Source organism: Hylobates moloch, unplaced genomic scaffold (assembly GCF_009828535.3).
Source record: "Hylobates moloch isolate HMO894 unplaced genomic scaffold, HMol_V3 SCAFFOLD_2, whole genome shotgun sequence".
Lineage (NCBI taxonomy): Eukaryota > Metazoa > Chordata > Mammalia > Primates > Hylobatidae > Hylobates > Hylobates moloch.
The window spans coordinates 134,076,687-134,091,881 of NW_026652277.1; the positions used below are offsets into that span (position 1 = coordinate 134,076,687).

The window sequence follows — 15,195 nt, forward strand, 5'->3', positions numbered from 1 at the left end:
TCTCACGGTATCGCGAGAACTTGCTGAGTCCGGGATTGGTTCCGCCGCTCCCTGCCAGCCAACCGGATTCTCCGGGCTTTATTTCTGTGAATTTACCCATAGCAACAGTAATTTTACCTACGTAAATAAATGTAGATTGTGCTGAGTCTGGAAGCACTGACGACCCACCTTGAGACGCATCTAGAGACTGCCCCCAGCATGTAGGAGCAGTTGTAAAATCACAGCCGTAACAGTGCCTGCTCTCCCGTGTCTGAAAACAATCTTCACTTTTTTGAGGCAGGAAGGTAAATCTATTCCCTGTTACTCCACGTAACTAGGAGCAAAAGACTTCTCTTTAAGATTAATAGCAAAATGTTTCCCCCCTTCTTAGTAAAAGTGTCATAAAAATATAAAGTCTTGGCCGGGCGCGGTGGCTCACGCTTGTAATCCCAGCACTTTGGGAGGCCGAGGCGGGCGGATCACGAGGTCAGGAGATCGAGATCATCCTGGCTAACACGGTGAAACCCCGTCTCTACTAAAAATACAAAAAATTAGCCGGGCGTGGTGGCGGGCGCCTGTAGTCCCAGCTACTCGGAGAGGCTGAGGCAGGAGAATGGCGTGAACCCGGGAGGCGGAGCTTGCAGTGAGCCGAGATCGCGCCACTGCACTCCAGCCTGGGCGACAGAGCGAGACTCCGTCTCAAAAAAAAAAAAAAAAAAAAAAAAATATATATATATATATATAAAGTCTTGCCTCTACGATTACTGGGGAAAAAAAGCTACTCAGCAGCCTCTTACCACTAAAGCGATGCATAGTATTCATTGCTAATTTTCAATTTATAATCTGCATCAAATAAGAGTTTGTGCTGCATAGTATCGGTAGGAATTAAGCCAGGATCAGTTTGCTAAATGTTCCATGCCTCCTCACTGCAAGAAAGAGGAAATGATAACTATTTCCAGCCCCAAGAACTTAATTTATTATCATATTTAGTTATGTAAGATAGGAATGTTTGGCTCTAACGAAGCATCTGTCTTTGGCAATCAGCTGAGTTCATTAGAGTGGGATGTCAATGTCTCTGGTTGAAGTGTTCCAGTTTGTTGACTTGTGAGTTAAACTGGTGCTATCTTAGAGAGTTACAAGGCCTCAGAGAAATATCAGTGGGGGGAACCACATACCACCATTTTGTGAGGAAAGGCTAGTTAAAATGGACAACTAAGATGGCCTTGAAGTAGAAAACAAACTTGCAAAGGGCAACAGGCAGCTGGTGGACTCAAGGTATAAAAGAGGCAAACGTTATTTTCTACTTAATTTGCTTTGTGTGGTAGTAGGCTGATGGCCCTCAAAGATGTACCTGTCTTAGTTATGTGGCCAAAGGGACTTCGCAGATATGATTAGGTTAAAGATTTGGAGATGAGAAGATGATTCTGGATTATACAGGTGGGCCCTATGGAATTACAACATTTCTTATAAGAAGGAGGCAGGAGGGTCAGTCAGAAAAGATAAGAGGACGAAAGCACAGAGAGAGGGAAGGAATGGTGGAGAATAGGCGTGGGAGGGAGGAAAGGGAAATCACTATGTTGCTGGCTTTGAAGATGGAGGAAGGAGCCAGGATCGTAGGAATAAAGGCAGCCTCTAGAAGTTTGGAAGGTAAGGAAATAGATTCAATCCTAGAGCCTCCAAAGGAATGACAACACCTTGAGGTTATTACCTCTAAACTCCAGCACTATAAGATAATAAATTTGTGCATTTTAAGCTATTAAATTTGTAGTAATTTGTTACAGAAGCAATATGAAATGAATACACCTTGGATTAAGGTTTGGTTGCATCTATGGGTGGCTCGAGTTGTTTCTAATAGCAGCCGCTTCTACCTTGCTCATTGCTTCCCATAACTTCCTGCCCAACAGCTGTGATGTATTACAGCTTGAATCTGTCTTTCAGTATCAACACCAGAAATATACTTAGGCAATACACAGAAAGACAAAATTAAAGCCAAAACATACCACAAACGTTATCTGAGGAGACTGTAAACTGCAAGAGGACATGTGGTTTTGTTTCCCTCTGTTTATCGAGTGCCTAGCACACTACCTTACACAGTATCCCATAGATTATTAAAATGTTAAACAAAGGAGCAAATGAGCAGAAAACAGTTTCTCTTGCTTGCAACTTGCTGCTTGCAGAAGAGAAGTAAGGGGCATATGGGTTGTCCCCCTGCTCTCCTTCCTATCTGCCACTGGCAAACCAGAGGGCTGCTCTATTCTATATAGTAACAGATTCCTACTCAGGAGAATGAATTTCTATATATGCTTCAAAGGCTCTAAAAGGACAGGAAAAACACAGAGAAAACAATTTTATTTTACAAATAAGTTTGTGTGGTTACACTGTATGACAAATGAACTCTGAAAAGACCAGCATATTTAGGTGAGTTTACATATCAAAGCCTCGGACTACCAGCACTGTATTTCCAATTCTTCTCTCCTTTCTGAAAAAGTCAAGGTAATCATTTCAGGCCTTACTTCCTTTCTGTCTACAGAAATATATAATGCATTCCTCTCTACAAGTGATGGAGTCTGTGATGCATGGCTGGAATTACTTTTGGTATAAATAAAAAGGAATAATGGAACTTTCCACAAAGCCTGTTTCTAATTGCCGTGAAATCATCTTCTATCTTGAACTGGCATAATGTCATTAGGCCTCAAGTGGAAACTTTTATTATTCCAATATGTCTTCTACTTTTTTTAAGCAGAAAAGAGTGTCAGGCTTGGACCAATCTTAGAATATATGGCTTTATTTGTCAAAGAAGCCATTATGTAATTAATGTAATTAACACTCTTACCAGTAATGCTAGGAAAACTAATTAGGATCATGTAAGTATAATCAGGACTCTGCTGAATGTAATTTCCCCCAAATAACGTTGAGACTCTTTAAAGGAACTCTTCCTTCTCTTCTTGTCGAACGTGTAAAGCTGTGATAAGGAAGATTTGAATATATAGAGAACGTGATTTAAAATTAGAAGTAATGTATCTCATGTTTTCTATATATTAGAAGAAAATTACATTAGAGAAGTGATTGTGATTATAACTATTCCTTGTAGGTGATGGAAAGCTCAGGTTATGATTGCTTTTGGACAAGTGCTCAGGAGAGGGGTCAGTAAAGGGCAAGGATTTTAGAGGGAAAAGCAAATATGCATACTTTATGTCCTATATTTTTTTAAAGAAAGAATCTTTGCTTGGAAGAAGGAACTCTCTAGGAATGTCAACATGCACCAAGGCTCACGTGCTCAGGGAGTTATTTTGCCATACAGGCAAAGCTGTGGTTGCTATTCAACACAGAATATTGTACTTACTATAGTAGGACTGTTACTTGTGGATTTTTTGTTCACCTTTTTGTATCTAAAAGGCTTAAAAAGGATACCTGTTTCTTTTACATGATAGAGGTTATCCTGCTATCTGAGAATTCTCTTTCTAGGTAGATATTACACATTCTCTAAGACTTACCAAAAACCTGTCTTGCTTTAGAATGTGCTAGGCATTTTACGTGCACTGAAGTGTCAAATTTCATAAAAGAGGAAACAGTAACACTGAGAGGCTAACTAACTTTACCAAAGTCATACATAAAGTAACTGGTAAATTCTTTCTCCCTTCTCCTGGGTGCATCTTTCCTAAGTACCCTATGGCTCCTTAATCTTCCTCACCTGAATTCCTGCAACTCTTTTATGAGCTGCGCCATGCAATTTAGCACTTAATTATGCTTTTCCTCTTAGTGACTAGTTGATTTATATGTGTCAGTCTCATCATCCCAGCATTCCAGCATCATCTCATGGGATGGGAGCATAGTTGCAGCTTCTTTTGCATTTATTCATCATAGCATGGGGCTCAGATTTGGGTAGATTCTTTGTTGTTGTTGTTGTTGTTGTTGTTGTTGTTGTTGTTGTTGAGATGGAGTCTCACTCTGTTGCCCAGGCTGGAGTGCAGTGGTGCAATCTTGGCTCACTGCAACCTGCGCCTCCCAGGTTCAAGCAATTCTCCTGCCTCAGCCTCCCATGTAGCTGGTACTACACGCACTGGCCACCACGCATGGCTGATTTTTGTATTTTTAGTAGAGAAGGGGTTTCCCCACGTTGGTCAGGCTGGTCTCGAACTCCTGACATCAGGTGATCCGCCCGACTCAGCCTCCCAAAGTGCTGGGATTACAGGCATGAGCCACTGCGCCCGGCTAGATTTGGGTAGATTCTTAACAATATTTGTTGATTTGAATAAAATAAACCAAATTATCTTACAAAAACAACAGTATATCTGTACTGGCATATTTTATTTGCAGAGGAAATACATTTTGGCTATGCTTCATATATCACCTTTTTGCACTTTAAAATATAGGATAAATTGGTCCATGACAGAGCATTTCTGTGGCAATTGACAATAAACTTCACTACCCCCAAAGATAGTTGAATCTTTTCTAATACGGTTCTATGGGAAAACATCTGCAAAAAACCCTGAGGTTTCTCTCCATAATGTCAAGGAATCGTAGATTCTTTGGGAATGATTTCTCAGGTAGCAAGGAGTTTAGCAGAAGTTCAGACATTTTTGTTTTGCAGAAAGGTAGGTTTTATCATTATAATTAATGATAGCTTTCACTTATTTACTGCTCCTGATGTACCAGCCACTTTTATAAACAACATCCAGTGTGTCACATCTTTTAGTTGTCATAAGAACCCCATGAGGTAATGCATTTATGACCTTCATTTTACTCAATAGGAAACTGAGGTAAAGAGAGACTGTCACTTGGCCAAAATGATACAGAAAGTAATAGACCCATGATTCGAACCCAGAAAGTTTGTCTCAAAAGCCTGTACTCTCTGAACAAGTGTAAACTCACTTTCTTTTTTTTCTTTTTATTATTATTATACTTTAAGTTCTAGGGTACATGTGCACAATGTGCAGGTTTGTTACATATGTATACATGTGCCATGTTGGTGTGCTGCACCCGTTGCCTTGTCATTTACATTAGGTATATCTTCTAATGCTATACCTCCCCCTCCCCCCACCTCACGACAGGCCCCGGTGTGTGATGTTCCCCACCCTGTGTCCAAGTGTTCTCATTGTTCAGTTCCCACCTATGAGTGATAATATGCGGTGTTTGGTTTTCTGTCCTTCCAATAGTTTGCTCAGAATGATGATTTCCAGCTTCATGCATGTCACTACAAAGGACATGAACTCATCCTTTTTTATGGCTGCATAGTATTCCATGTTGTATATGTGCCACGTTTTCTTAATCCAGTCTATCATTGATGGACATTTGGGTTGGTTCCAAGTCTTTGCTATTGTGAATAATGCCGCAATAAACATACGTGTGCATGTGTCTTTATAGCAGCATGATTTATAATCCTTTGGGTATATACCTAGTAATGGGATGGCTGGGTGAAATGGTATTTCTAGTTCTAGATCCTTGAAGAATCGCCACACTGTCTTCCACAATGGTTGAGCTACTTTACAGTCCCACCAACAGTGTAAAAGTGTTCGTATTTCTCCACATCTCTCCAGCACCTGTTGTTTCCTGACTTTTTAGTGATCACCATTCTAACTGGTATGAGATGGTATCTCATTATGGTTTTGATTTGCATTTCTCTGATGGCCAGTGATGATGAGCATTTTTTCATGTATCTGGAAGCTGCATAAATGTCTTCTTTTGAGAAGTGTCTGTTCGTATCCCTCGCCCACTTTTTGATGGGGTTGTTTGATTTTTTCTTGTAAATTTGTTTAAGTTCTTTGTAGATTCTGGATAATAGCCCTTTGTCAGATGGGTAGATTGTAAAAATTTTCTCCCATTCTGTAGGTTGCCTGTTCACTCTGAGGCTAGTTTCTTTTGCTGTGCAGAAGCTCTTTAGTTTAATTAGATCCCATTTGTCAATTTTGGCTTTTGTTGCCATTGCTTTTGGTGTTTTAGTCATGAAGTCCTTGCCCATGCCTGTGTCCTGAATGGTATTGCCTAGGTTTTCTTCTAGGGTTTTTATGGTGTCAGGTCTAACATTTAAGTCTTTAATCCATCTTGAATTCAGGTGTAAGGAAGGGATCCAGTTTCAGCTTTCTACATATGGCTAGCCAGTTTCCCCAACACCAGTTATTCAATAGGGAATCCTTTCCCCATTTCTTGTTTTTGTCAGGTATGTCAAAGATCAGATGGTTGTAGATGTGTGGTATTATTTCTGAGGGCTCTGTTCTGTTCCATTGGTCTATATATCTGTTTTGGTACCAGTACCATGCTGTTTTGGTTACTGTAGCCTTGTAGTATAGTTTGAAGTCAGGTATTGTGATGCCTCCACCTTTGTTCTTTTTGCTTAGGATTGTCCTGGCAATGCGGGCTCTTTTTTGGTTCCATATGAACTTTAGAGTAGTTCTTTCCAATTCTGTGAAGAAAGTCATTGGTAGCTTGATGGGGATGGCATTGAATCTATAAATTACCTTGGGCAGTATGGCCATTTTCACGATATTGATTCTTCCTATCCATGAGCATGGAATGTTCTTCCATTTGTTTGTGTCCTCTTTTATTTCATTCAGCAGTGGTTTGTAGTTCTCCTTGAAGAGGTCCTTCACGTCCCTTGTAAGTTGGATTCCTAGGTATTTTATTCTCTTTGAAGCAATTGTGAATGGGAGGTGAACGCACTTTCTTAAAATGAGTAACCATCATTGATGTTAACTTGATACACAATTTTCTTCTGTCTTCCCTCTTTCTCCTATCCACAAGCATATTAATATAATATTTGTAAGGAAAGTACTCGATTATTTTCTTTCTTTTCAGAGGAGAAGCAGTTATTGATGATCCCCAAATTCAGTATTTTCTCAACTCTATCAGACTGAATGCCATCTTTTATAACAGACATCTTCTAAAAGAGTCTTTACTTTCCTTAAATGAAATTTATAGATAATATAACCTGCCTACACATGTAAATAGAAAAACATCAATATAATGACATCATAAAAGAGAAATAAAAGTAATTTATAATAGTGTCTATTTTGATATGTAAGGACGTTAACATTGCTTACACTGTAAGAAATAGCAAGGTTATTAGAAAGTTATACTCGTTGATATAATCGCCATGGATGGAGACTGATATGGGTGTGTTTTACTTGTGATTCAAATACCTTGGTGATGAGGTTTTCTGAAATGATGACCCAATCTTTGTTGAGTTCTATAAAAGAAAAAAGAAAAGCTCCCCTTGGTACATATTACTGTATTTCTTCCATTATAGGAAATACATTTCACATTTCTTAACCAGGATGTGTCTTACAAGCACTGTCAGCCATGTGTCAGTCATTACATCATTGCCATCATCACTGCCTGAGCATGTGTGTACCAGGTTATTGTTACCAATTTCATTTCTGGACAGACTAAAGATCATCTGAAGAAAGAATATGCGCTGTTTGTTGTCTTAAAACTTTCCATTAATCTCTTTGGAAGATTCAAAAAAGTACCAACATCAAAACTTACATAATTTGTGTCTGGCTTGAATTAAAACTCTTCTAGACAGAAGAGTTGAGCACTGTTTTAGGAAATGTTGCATCATCAAAACACTTGATAGCAGAGAGGATAGTATTGTTTGAAAAAAATATGGATATTGACAACTCTGAGCCAAACTTTCAGTAAATTTTGTGAATATGAAGTTTTATGAATACCTTAACAATTTATTTTGCTTTTCCCTTTCCTTTCATATATTTCCAAGTATGATATTTTATTTCTGTCTAAAGCCTAAAAGAGTTCTTTTTAAAAACATAAAATAATTATGTATAAGAATGCATCATGTCATAGTTTAATTGGCAGTGTTTTTTCTCCTTGTCTTCCTTTCTTGGTGATACTTAAATAATACTATGTTTTACAATTGATGCCTCAAATTAGATGAAATGCCATAATTTCCTTCCTGGAAAGTTTATTGCACATTAAATCAGTGTAAACATGTTTAGTGTTTATCTGTAAAATGTTATATTCTAGGCTCAGATAAATATAAATAGGTTTTCCCTCTGGGAAGGAGAGCATTTTTTGTTGAGGGAGACTTCCCTTGGATAGTATGATATCTAGCATCCATGACACCACCTAATAAAAGTAGCAACTCTCATTTTTTGCAATTACTAAAATTCGCATCTACGAACTTCCAAGAGATCCTTAAGGAAGGTGCAGCTCCTGCTGAGATTGTCGCTTTTAAATACTTGCTAGGCATGTCATTCCTATTGATGCTCACTAGAGGGAGCAACTGGTCTTTAAGAAAGTGATGTATCTAGTCTATGATGGAAGAACTATGGGATGGTCTTTCAATATAAATTAAATACTTTTTTATTTAAATTGAATCACAAACTTTTATTCCCACTAAGCTGTAATTGTTACAATGTATTTTTCTCAGACAGGTTTAGGTTTATTATGATGGCTCCAATACTCAAATTGTGTTTAAGTATCTCATAGGAGCCTGCCTACAAGGTCCCTACCCAGTCATGAATCTGATTTCAAGTTCCAGCTTTCCTACTCACTAGCTATTTGACTGGAGCTAGTCATCTTTCTGAGCCACAATTTCCTCATAGGTAAAGTGGAGATTATAATACATATTTCACAAGCCTATTATGAAAATGAAATAAGATATATATAAAGTGTACTATAAGCTTTCAGTGAATAGAAGATGGTAATGTTATTTGTATTATGCTAAAACTTAGGCATATTAAAGTTAGACTATTGTGCAAGGTATAATCTGGCACTAAGTTTTCAATTTCCTGTACACAGCTAACTATATGGAATTTCAGAGAAGAATATAATCCCTATGGATTAGAGTAGTCAGTGGAAGAAATCAGCCTTGACTTATATTCTGCTATGGGTGAGCATTGAATAGCTTGAGAAAGAAGTGGGGCGTGAGGACATAGTAACCATACTTGTCCACTGCTCCAGCTATTTCAACATGCATTCAAGACCTGCACTGTACAATACTATAGCCACTAGCCATATGTGTCTATTTTGATTTAAATTAATTAAAATTAAGTAAAGTAAAAAATTCAGTTCATCAGTCACACTAATTACATTTCAAGTACTTATTAGCAACATCTGACTAGTGGCTGCTGTATTGGATCTCATGCAACATTTCGTCATGGCAAAAAGTTTGTCGGACAACATTATTCTAGACATATAGCATCTTCAAGTGGTGGAAAAAGGTGTAGTTGCTGGAACTAAAATGCCATACCACAGAGGTAGCAGGCACACACTCTATAAGAGTCTTAAGGGAAAAAAATACCTTTTGAAATTCATACTAGCAGCATTTTTTTGAGCAAAAATTTTATGTGTTTATAATTGGGAGTATATAAGTAGAAGTACTTATCTACTAGCTCACATAACATAAAAACGATAATCCACATATTATGTTCCTTCACTATAAAACTTACATATTTAAAATAAGTTACAAAAGTATCTGAGCTGTTACCCTTCAGAGAGAGGAATGAAGCTAAATGGGTCAAATTCAGGAAGTGTTAGTTGAAAAATATGTGTAATTAAATTAGTTATTTAAATAACCAATAAAATGTGTGCTTGGTGGGACAAACCCCTACTGTATTTTTAGTAAGGTAAAATGGTAAGGTATAATAATTTAAAAGAAAATTTAAAAATAGTGTACATGAAACAATGAAAATACTTGCATAGATTTTTAAAAGTCACTATGAATCATAGTGATTTGTTTGTTACTGTACCAAAAATTGACAGTCAAGCCATGTAATAAACATGACTGTTATATGTGAAAGCATCTCAATATCCTAAGATTAAGCAATTTCATACAAAGGAAATATTTCTGTGTATTTTTTAGGTAGTATTTAGATCTGCAGCTAAAACCCTTTAAACATTTTGTTAGTTGCCATTCATTTAAAACTCCAGAGCTCATGTATCATACAAAAATACCAGAAATTTCTTTTTTAAATGGAAATATAGTCCTAGGGTCAAAGAACGTTTTTAGAACAACTAGACCTTCATGACAAAAAAAATAAAAATAATAAAAAATAAAACCAGCCCTCTTGTTTTAAAACAAAATTCATCAAGGTCATTTACTACTTTCCACATACAAATTGATTCAATATGAAAAGTTCATATTATGGTATCCAGCTTAATATTTTGGTTTTCATGACACTTCATCCATTAGCTGAGAACTCTGCCTTGTGAATTCTTTGGCTCTAAGACTATATTATAACTTCACTGGGTTTGTAAGCAAGCCATTCTATGCACATCTGTTTTAAAAATGTGACAGGCTGATTTGAAAAATACCATATTTCATTCATCATCATAAATAGAAATATTTATGTTTATTGAATATTTACTACATAATAGATACTGTGTTGAATGCTTTTCATATATTATTTAATTGCCTCACCCCTCCATTACATAAGTAGTATTCACCCTATTGTGAAGATTAAGAAATCCCAGAGATACCAGGTGACTTGCCTAAAGTTACATGACTAATAAGTAATGGAGTATGGATATAAACCCAGTTTATTGGCTTCAAAGCTCTTTCTACTACGCCATGTTGCTTTTCTGATTTCTTGAAATCTTTGACAGTAACTGGGGAACTCAAGGGTTACTGCCACCTGTTTTCTAATAACTTCATTTTCTTGGATCTGTGTCATTAGTGCCTAGCACCTAGAAGATTCTTAGGCAGTGTTGGCTGCATTGATTGAATGATTCCACACTGATGGCTAGCTTAAACAGCCATGGAAACTTTAATTATAATATATTAATCTAAACAGGACATATGGTTTTTAGGAGATAAGTGCCTTCAGGGGAAGCGTTTACTAAATGTGGGGCAGATTTTAAAAGTAGTATCTCCTGCTACTGCTGGTATTTCTTTTTTTTTTTTTTTTTTGAGACAGAGTCTCGCTCTGTCGCCCAGGCTGGAGTGCAGTGGCGCAATCTCGGCTCACTGCAAGCTCCGCCTCCCAGGTTCACGCCATTCTCTTGCCTCAGCCTCCGAGTAGCTGGGACTACAGGCGCCCGCCACCACGCCCGGCTAATTTTTTGTATTTTTTAGTAGAGACGGGGTTTCACCGTGGTCTCGATCTCCTGACCTCGTGATCCGCCCGCCTCGGCCTCCCAAAGTGCTGGGATTACAAGCGTGAGCCACCGCGCCCGGCCTACCGCTGGTATTTCTAAATTAACAGTATTTCTAGATTCTCAGACTTGAGGTTCAGAGATTTCACTTGCTGATTAATTAATTCAAGGATATAAGAGCTCTAGCAAATAAATATTTTATTAATTTGTACTGTTCTACACTCTGGAGCAATTATTGAAAATTAAGGTTTGTTATCAGGAAATACATGAAGTCTTATTTGGAAATAATTCCTTAAAACTCATCCTGAGAAGAGACAATCTGCATCCTTCCCACTTAGTATATCATCTACCCATTTGTGGTCTCTCATAATTGGAAATATTTCCCTAATTCCAAAAGCAGAAAGGAATCCTCTTAACTGCTAATTTCTCTCCCAAAGGGAGAAACTTTTTCCAGCCAACCTCAGTGAAATTGTTGATTGAATGCTGATCCTAGAACTTCATTATGCAAAAAAGTAAACAAAGCACTCATTCTAAGTTTGCTCAATTTTCTGGCCACTACTGTGCTCTGCAACATCATCTGTAGCACAGAAGATTGGAGGCATAGACTTGAGACCAGACCACTTCGTCTGTTCTTTCCAAACTCTCTAAATTCAAAACATTTGTTGAGGTTTATGCAGGACACAAGAGTTGTGTGATGACATACAAAAATCTGAAAGTCATGGACTTTGTTCATTAGGGACCACAGTGTTGTGGAGAAGATAGACACAGAAACACATAATTATAATACCAGATGAAACAAACAATTATAATACCAGATGATACCAATAATTATAATACTAGGAGAGTGTTGTTCCAGCAAGAGAGATGTGGACAAAGGGCTTTGGATGCACAGAATAGGAAATTTGTGTTCCTATAATTGATAAGAGAGCTGGGTAAGAATTCAAGGGTGATAATTTTGAGATGAGTCCTAATAAGAAAAATAAAATTATAATAAGAGAGAGTGGGTGAAAATTCCAGGTTGACGAAAATACCCTGAACAAAGACTCAAATACAAGTACAAGTTCAGCCAGCTTGGGGAAATGACTGAAAGATAGGGAGATTAGTTGGGGGTGATGGTTAGGTAAAATGGAATCTGATAGTTAAAGGCTTTTTATTATACATTATTATATGTTTATGATATATTAAATATAATTATATATATATACATATTTGTTAATCCTATGGGTATTAGAGGATATTGGAGGCTTTTAAACAGGGGATTGACATGGACGGCAGAAAATAATATTAATTGCCATATGGAAAATGATGTGAAGGTTATATGATTAAAGGCTGGGATATCAGTTGTGAAGTATTATAAAAATGCAGGCAAGGGTAGATGAGGATATCTTTAGGAATGTAGTAAGTGACAACAGAATATTTCAGATAAATTGTAGAACTAATTGAAAAACTAGATATGAAAGTAGACAAGAAGTTAAGGAAGACTGATTTGTTTAGTTGGGTAACAAGGATGGGTGGAAATGTGATTGAGTTATGGAATACAGGAAGAAGATCGGGTTATAGTGGAGGGGAGAGGTCAACAGTTCAGCTACAGACAAGGAGAGTTTCATGTGACTCTAGGGAGATGTTGGGTATTTGTAGATCAGATAGATTTGGGTATTTGTAGAGCAGGAGAAGAGTGGGGTTTACAGTTAGACTTGGAAATCTTGAGTGTTTAGGTGATAGTTGACATCATCAGAGTGGACGAGAACACCAGGAAGACATGTAGAGGAAGAAGAAAGGAAGGCCAAAAGTAGAGCTCTGAGGAACACTGACATGAAAGAAACAGGTGAGGTGGCACAAGTAGAGGAAACTGAGAAATAGCCGTTAGAGGTAGGGAAATAACCAGAAGAGTGTTGTTTCATTTTGCAAGGGAAGAATGGACTTCAGGAAGCTAAGGTTCAAGGGATGCAGCCATATTGAGTGAGATGAAGACTGGGAAGAAAAGTTTCTGAATTGGGCAGCAGCTATACAGCATGGGTGTCTTTAGTGAGAGCAATTCCAGAAGAGTAGCAAGACAGAAAAATTGCAGAGTTGAAAAAATGAATGATAAATGAACATACAGTGTGTGAGGCCAGTTCTTTCATAATTGTCAGTATAGAAAAGGGGAAAGACTAGATGACAAGTTCAGGGAGATGCAGGGTTGAGGGAAGAATGTTTGTAGGGAGCAGCATTGCTGGGAGCAGAGTAAGGATCTGATTATTACACTGGGAGTGTTGAGGAAGCAAACAAACAAAAAAAGAAAACAAACTGAATGTCAGTAAGTAGAAGAAAGGTTGGATAGATTATGGCATGTTTATACAACTGAATATTACATAACCTTTAAAAGGAATAAATTGGATCCAAAGTAGTGACCTGGAAAAGCATCCATGTTAATTAGAAAAATGTAAAAGAACATTGCAGACCAATAAGTATATGCTAATTATATTTTAATAAATATTAGCTGACACCCATATATCTATATAAATGGAAGAAATATTAAGAAAGGATGTGTACCCAGTTGCCAACAGTGATGATCTCCGGGGGATGAGGATGGGAAGGGGACTTAGCTTATTGCTTCTTACAATTTTAAAGAGAGGTGGTGACATTAGGAATGACTTTTACACAATGGATTTAAAATATTTTTCAGACAAACATTAAAGAAAACCCTCTCGTACAATGATGAGATAATTTAACTTTATATAATTAACTACAGAGTTCAAAGAAGAAAATAACATAAACGAACACATTTGCTTTAATAACTTATTGGGCTTGTATTTAAAGGCTGAAGCAAAAACATTTGCTCAGATGTGATATTGAGTTCAAGGTGAATTAAAGGTTTTTCCTTTTCTTTTTTTTTTTTTTTGAGACGGAGCCTCGCTCTGTCACCAGACTGGAGTGCAGTGGCGTGATCTCAGCTCACTACAACCTCTGCCTCCCAGGTTCAAGCTATTCTCCTGCCTCAGACTCCCAAGTAATTGGGACTACAGGTGTGTGCCACCACGCCCAGCTAATTTTTGTACTTTTGGGAGAGACAGGGTTTCACCATGAAGGTTTGTTTTTCTTAATTCTGGAAGATGGGGCCAATGTTTGTTTGAAGAGTGATTTAAAATAGCTGAAATTCAGTCAAAAACTTAATTTACTGGGTTGTACTGTGTCCGAAATTGGTGGGTTCTTGGTCTCACTGACTTCAAGAATGAAGCTGCGGACCCTCCCGGTGAGTGTTACAGTTCTAAAGACGGCATGTCCGGAGTTTGTTCCTTCTGATGTTTGGATGTGTTCGGAGTTTCTTCCTTCTGGTGGGTTCGTGGTCTCACTGGCTCAGGAGTGAAGCTGCAGACCTTTGCAGTGAGTGTTAACAGCTCTTAAGGCGGCCTGTCTGGAGTTGTTCGTTCCTCTCGGTGGGTTCATGGTCTCTCTGGCTTCAGAAGCTGCAGACCTTCGCGGTGACTGTTACAGCTCATAAAAGCAGCATGGACCCAAAGAGTGAACAGTAGCAAGATTTATTGCAAAGAGCGAAAGAACAAAGCTTCCACAGTGTGGAAGGGGACCTGAGCGGGTTGCCACTGCTGGCTTGGGCAGCCTGCTTTTATTCTTGTCTGGCCACACCCACGTCCTGCTGATTGGTAGAACCAAGTGGTCTGTTCTGACAGGGCGCTGATTGGTGCATTTACCATCCCTGAGCTGGACATAAAAGTTCTCCACGTCCCCATCAGATCAGTTAGATACAGAGTATCGACACAAAGATTCTCCAAGGCCCCACCAGAGCAGCTAGATACAGAGTGTCGATTGGTGCATTCACAGACCCTGAGCTAGACACAGGGTGCTGATTGGTGTATTTACAATCCCTGAGCTAGACATAAAGGTTCTCCACATCTCCACCAGACTCAGGAGCCCAGCTGGCTTCACCCAGTGGATCCTGCACCAGGGCTGCAGGTGGAGCTGCCCGCCAGTCCCGCGCCGTGCACTCGCACTCCTCAGCCGTTGGGTGGTCGTTGGGACTGGGCACCCTGGAGCAGGGGGTGGTGCTCGTTGGGGAGGCTCAGGCAGCACAGGAGCCCATGGAGGGGGTGGGAGGATCAGGCATGGCGGGCTGCAGGTCCCGAGCCCTGCCCCGTGGGAAGGCAGCTAAGGCCCGGTGAGAAATCG

The 15,195-nt window shown here is 38.6% G+C and overlaps 1 protein-coding gene across 1 annotated transcript in view; it reads left to right on the forward strand.

Moving 5' to 3' along the window:
* The first annotated feature begins 9 nt into the window (after positions 1-9).
* DSE (dermatan sulfate epimerase) overlaps positions 10-15,195 on the forward strand; it is a 174,424-nt gene continuing 159,238 nt past the window's right edge. The window contains exons 1-2 of the mRNA XM_058435501.1: positions 10-284; positions 8,737-8,827. The gene's annotated coding sequence lies outside the window, so the exon portion shown is untranslated. The remainder of the gene's footprint in view (positions 285-8,736; positions 8,828-15,195) is intronic.